This window comes from Sceloporus occidentalis, unplaced genomic scaffold, assembly GCF_023333645.1.
Source record: "Sceloporus occidentalis isolate IW3139 unplaced genomic scaffold, rSceOcc1.0.p SCAF_15, whole genome shotgun sequence".
Lineage (NCBI taxonomy): Eukaryota > Metazoa > Chordata > Lepidosauria > Squamata > Phrynosomatidae > Sceloporus > Sceloporus occidentalis.
In genome coordinates, this window is record NW_028316995.1 from 458,711 (window position 1) to 465,013 (window position 6,303).

Consider the following 6,303-nt stretch of genomic DNA (forward strand, 5'->3'; position numbering starts at 1 on the left):
CACTCACTCTAAAGCCATACACCAACACTATATGGCTAAAATAATGTGGACACCAGACCATCACACCTATATGAGCATGTTGGACATCCCATTCCAAAACCATGGACATTAATATGAAGTTGGTTCTCGTTTTTCAGCCATGGTCTCCCCTCTTCTGGGAAGGCTTTCCATAAGAATGTGGAGAGTTTCTGTGGGAATTTTTTCACATTTTGCCAAAAGAGCATTTGTCAGGGCAGAACTGATGTTGGGCGAGAAGGCATGACTCGCAATCCCTGTTCCAGTTCATCTTAAATGTGTTGGATGGGTTTGAGGTCAGGGCTCTGTGCGGCCGATAAAGTTCTTCTACACGAAACTCATCCAACCATGTCTTTATGGAGCTTGCTTTGTGCACTGGGGCACAGTCATGCTGTTCCCAAATAGTTGGAAGCATAGCATTGTCCAAAATGTCTTTGTATTCTGTAGCATTAACATTACACTTCACTTGGCCTAAAGGGCCCAAACCCTGAAAAACAGCCCCAGACCATTATCCTTCCTCCACCAAACTTTACAGTAGGCACTATGCAGGTAGTGTTCTCCTGGACAGGGAGCAGATCTAGCAGGGAAGAAATTTCATGAACAGATTTTTGCCAAAGGTGGCCTATGACAGTGTCACGTTTAAAGTCACTGGATTTTTTGTTACTACCCAGTCTACCACCAATGTTTGTCTATGGGCTTGGTTTTATACACCTGTTAGCAATGGGTGTGGTTGAAACACCTTAAATCATTATTTAGGAGGGATCTCCACATCATTTTGGTCATATAGTATGAATACACACACTACCTCCCTCGTACCACTAACCCTAGGCCAACCCTTGACACTCTCGCACTGCTGCCAACCTACTAAGCCATGTAACGCATGTTATCTTGGTGCTTAGCACACCCCTTTTAGGCAGCCTTTGTAATAGTGGGCGAGGAACTCTTAAGGACAGGTAATTGATCAGATAATGGTTGGAAAAAAAAAGAAGATGCCAAAGGTAGTCTCATCAAATTAACATACTTTTGAAAAAAGCTGTAATGGGGACAGTTGTCCTTTAAAGATTAAAACTGTCTAGTCCTCCGTGAAGCAGTCTAATGTGCCAATGGCATGGAGATATCCCACCAAGGCTCAATCCTGTACTCTGCTGCATTGAATCATTAAACTCTGTGCCGGGGAACATTTCAACTCCCTGACTTGACTATGAAGGGCAAACCCCATTAGGCCGTTGACCTGTCCTAAGAACTGAGTTACGTTAGTGGCATGACTCAAAAATTTTCCCCCAACATTGGGATTGCCCTTGATAATGTATCATGAAATTGGTGAGATTAAATTTTTAACTTTCTTGCAAACTCTTGGTTAACTGCAGGGCGCAAGGGCTGCAAACAGGTCACAATACCCCAGCCTGAGCAAAAGCATCTAAATTTAAAAAAAAATCATTAAACTACTTGTTTTCAGGCAAGGATACACAGAAGTTCCCTTTGGTTTGGGAAACACACCTCCCCCTGTCAGGACTATTGTAAACAAGCTAGGACACTTGGCATCTATTCAAGTAGAATTTATTTTATATGGAAATATATGAAGCGTGATTCTGGCTCGGGGAACCCTAAACGTGGAGATTCATAAAAATATCATTGAAGGAATTCAAAAATAGCCTAATTAAGAAAAAAGCTGCTGTTTACTAAAGATTGATAACTTTTTGCCAACGCCAGCCCTGCAGGAATCCTGGATTGTGCCTGTAACTTGCGCTCATCTCTGCTGAGATGTAACAGTTGTTGTCCTGGAAGTCATGGACAATTAAGTGTTCAGTTCTTGTAGAAATAATTCTCAGCAGCTGAAGACAACAGTCACAATCTGGTGTGGTGCTGTCCCTATTAAAACCCCACACATGCTATTAAATGTGACATTCCTATTTAACCCCCTTTCAGCATGAGTGATTCACATTTGGTCAGAGCAATAAGCAAATATTTAAAGTGACAAAGCTGCCAAATGTGACAACTCGCTCTTTAGTGAATAAATCCCACTCTTAATTCCACTATAATCTGAATCCCGATTTATACGTGTAACATATTGCGTACATATTGCATTCTAAAAGAGGTCTGTTCACTAAAAGGATAGTTGTCAGGAGAGTTGTTCTGAACTCTCACTTCTAGTCATTATGAAGGCCATCACTTGCAAATTTCAAGACTTTGAAGACTTATTAACTATACATTATCCAGGGCCAGCCAAGCTCCTGCCACAGCAGAAGCTCACCAGCAGTGGAATACTATATTTAAGAATATTTGTAATATATATTTATATTTATGTAATAAATATTTATATATGTTGTTCAACAAAGATATAAATAGAACTGGACACAACCTGAAAAGATATGTATTAGTCCAATGGGTCCCCTCCTTTTGTTTTAATTACCCACTATTCCTTTAGATTGTAAGCTCCCAAGCAGGGCCCTCATAAGACCATCATTCCTGCCAGGAACTTTGTGTAAAAGTACCATAGGGCTAGGGCAGCTCAAGGGCAGGGTTCTCAACTCCTCATGTATCTGTATGTAATAATGTATATGTGTTATGTGTGTTAACTGCCCAAATTAAATTTACAGCGCTGAGTAATTTGTTGGCGCTTAATAAATAAAAGGCAATAATAATAATGATAACTGGGCAATATATCACTCAATCCTGCTCTAAATTGTAAACTGAAATTAGGCAGATCCTCTTCTCCTTCTGTCCCGCTGCATTTTTTTTAATTTTAAATTTTGCCTTGTCTTGGATTAGGTTCCGCCATCAATATATTAAATGACCTTTACTTCAACCTCCAGCCTCGCTACAGGCCTGCATACCTACAGAAAATGTTTTCTGTCACGGCACCTTCCTGTTTCTGAGAGTGGGAAGTGATGACCGTAGCCAAGTCACTCAACAAGATGGCCGAATGTCAAATGTGCCAGGCTACACTTTTTATAGGTTACCACGAAAAACATCTCCCCTCCTTCCTTCCCATGATTCAGTCATCTTGCTGGAACAAGATTATTTATCCCTTTGTCTCAGCTTTCAGCTGCTTTCATATTATTACATTTGACAAAAAAACGATTGTCTTTGTCTTCTTCATCCGCTTCGCTGTCTCATTTTCCTTAAATACCTGGCATCAAGTTTTCCATAACATTGTTCCTTTTGTTTCAGGAAAACATCATTTCAGGAGACAGGAGAAATATATTTCCAGAGGCCACGGGGTGGTTTCCTCGCTCACCTGAACTTTATCCAAGGCTGCAGTTTATGGCTTTCTTTTTTCCCTTTTTTCTCAAGCACCCTGTACCTCCCTTCCGCTCTCACAGGAAGGAGGATTTTTATTTCTCTTACGAAATACTTCCAAATAGTCCTCTGTTCTTCAGATATAATGAGACCTTTCGGTTGACCTGCTGTTTTTCTAATAGCCATTGACTTTTTAACCCTAATATATAGTGACCTGTTAATTAAAAAAACACTCTAGCGTCCCATGCTGCCCCACCAATAAAAAATGCATATTTAAGTACTCTGTAAAGTACTTTAAAGGGACCCACCGCCATCATATGCACTCACTATATTTGTTATACTCACTATCATCCAACTCCAGTGCTGTCTCACACAACAGTTCCATTCAGTCTAATGAACTCCTATGCCCATTATATTATGTATTATTTATATAGCACCATTATAATCCACAGCTCTGTACAATGGGTAAACAGGACACAACAAGTAGTGCATAACATAACAATTTAACTTAACCCCGTCGCGACCTTTGCCGGTTCAGGACCGTCATGACATGAAGGTCACTAAATGACCTTTGACGGTCCTGAACCGTCAAAAAGTAAAATAAGCTTAGAAAGTGATCATCGATCACTTTCTTCGCTTAAACGGCGTTACTGTAATGCCTCGATGTCGAGGCATTCAGTAACGCCGAGATCGGCATCGGGGGGCCATGTCTGGCCCCTCCCCGAGGCGTCAACAGCTGCCATACATTGTATGGCGGCGGACGCCCGTTTTAAAAGCATTTAGGAGGCAATCAACGATCGCCTCCTAAACTTAAATGGTGTCGCTGGAATGCCTCGATCAGGAGGCATCCAGCGACACCAAACACTTACCTCTGGGTGGGCTGTGACCGCTCCGGAGAGCGGTCACAGCCGCAGCTGCCGGTGTTCTTCGCCATCAACAAGATGGCGGCCGCCCTGTAAAAGAAACAAACAAGTTTTTAAAGTTCGCTAGATGGTCTAGAGAACTCTGGCTCCACTTGCAGGTTGAATACAGGTACTGCATTCAACCATGCAAGTCAATGGAGCCCAGCTTTCTAATCACAATGTAAAATATTAAAAAAAAAAAAAATATGGAAAAAATTAAAAGTGCTAACATTTAAAAATAATTATGCAGTGATGTCACTAGATGAACCATCCAGCAAAATGTGTAAAAAAAAAATAAATAAAAAATAAAGGATTAAAAAAAAATAATAAAAAAATAAAGTTTATTATTTTGAGCAAGTGCTAAAATTTCTCAAAAATCTCAACAAAGAGTTAAAATAAAAGCACTTCAAATACCCAAGGGGTGTCTAATATAAAAAAAAAAAAGTGGCTGAGCTCAAAGATAGGGCATAGGTACAGACTTTCCAAAATGGACAAAAAAAGCGCACTTCCCAAATGTGGCATTTTAAATCTCAAACAACACGACAAACCCATGCATGTCGGGTATCACTGCACTCAGGAGATGTTCCTGAACACACATTGGGGTGTTGTTTGACAGTGACATATACCAGGACCTGTATATCTATAACTAAAGTACAATTTGTGTGAAAAACAAATGAAAAAAAATTACTATTACAAAGTTTGACAAAGTGTAGTTGTATAATTGGTGCATGGAAAGGGTTATTAGGTGAGTAAAAGATTTTTCAAATAAAAGTCATAAAATGTGTTTTTTTTCAATTTTTCACCATGTTTTTTTTATTTTTTTTATAGTAAATAAGATATGATCAAAATAATGGTATCTGAAGAAAGCACACACAACAGTGATGTGTATCCATTTTATGGAATAGGTATAAGAGCACCCACACATATGTGGGGATGTTGGGGATTCTTGGTAGGCGCAGACCTCTAGCAAAGGTTTAGAAAGTCATTGGAGAGGAGAGAAAGGTATAGACATTAAATCGAACTGGGCAGAGGTGGTCAAATATTTGCCACAGAAGGGCACTGCTACAGAAGTCCAGCAATAAGTTGTGAAAGATGAATCACTGGGGCAAAAGCAAAATCCCAGTTTATATCTGTATTCCTTTGCTCATAGAAAGAAATATAAATGGTGGCGTTTTAGAAACCCCCCCTAGAAGCAATGTACAATAAGACAAATAAGGTATTATGGTGCTAAACGTAGCCAAACCGTGTGCAGGAGGGAACGTCAATATAATTTGTTGCCTTTGTGTTTTGTTGTGACATTACAGCTGTGTGTGAGATTTGCAAATGACAGTTCTTTACAGTTGGAGTAAAATTTCCGATGGCATCAAACTGCAGCTACATGGGAAAGGTATGGCATCGTCTACTGACTTCCATAAGCTTTGTTACAGCCGAACAGTGCATTCTACAAATACACAAAGGTTACTAGCCATTTGGAACCCATAATTAAACATAAGACTAGGCCGTATACCCAACACATCTACAGTACTTAGCTTGCATCTTGGCATCCAGTATTCTATCACACTATTCATAGTTGTTTAGTCACTACAATATGAGCAGCAGCTAACTCAAGATGATGTATTTCTTCACTTCTACTCAACTATTTGTCATGAAAGGGAACCCCAGAGACTTGTTACTAAGGCTATGTTGGTCCTTTCAATGCACAGTAACATCTGGGAAATCTGACCAATATAACTGCATCTTTGATTGACCTGCTTAAGTGAGATAGGATAGCCGTCCGTGGTTAATTCAGTACCAAGCCTGGCTCCCCAAGCCAGAGTATCCTTGTGAAAATGTCCGCCATGAACCATGCCTGTGCCTGTGCCTATCCCTGGATAAAATGAGTGTGTGTCAGTATATGTGTGTGTAGGTTCCAGTGTTCCGAAAATGTGTCATGATTCGTCACCACTTATAGCCACCGCCATTACAAGCTGTATTGGCGCTCGTTGATGAGGTAACTTGGGAGGGACTGTGTGTGGGAGGGTACATATCAATGACCGATAGGTAGAAATAGACATAAAAACAGTGGGTGGTCTCATTGATGGTAATGTCTGTGATTGGTGAGTCTAAAAGCCTGTGGGAGTATACCTTACTTTTTTCACTCTGGCCA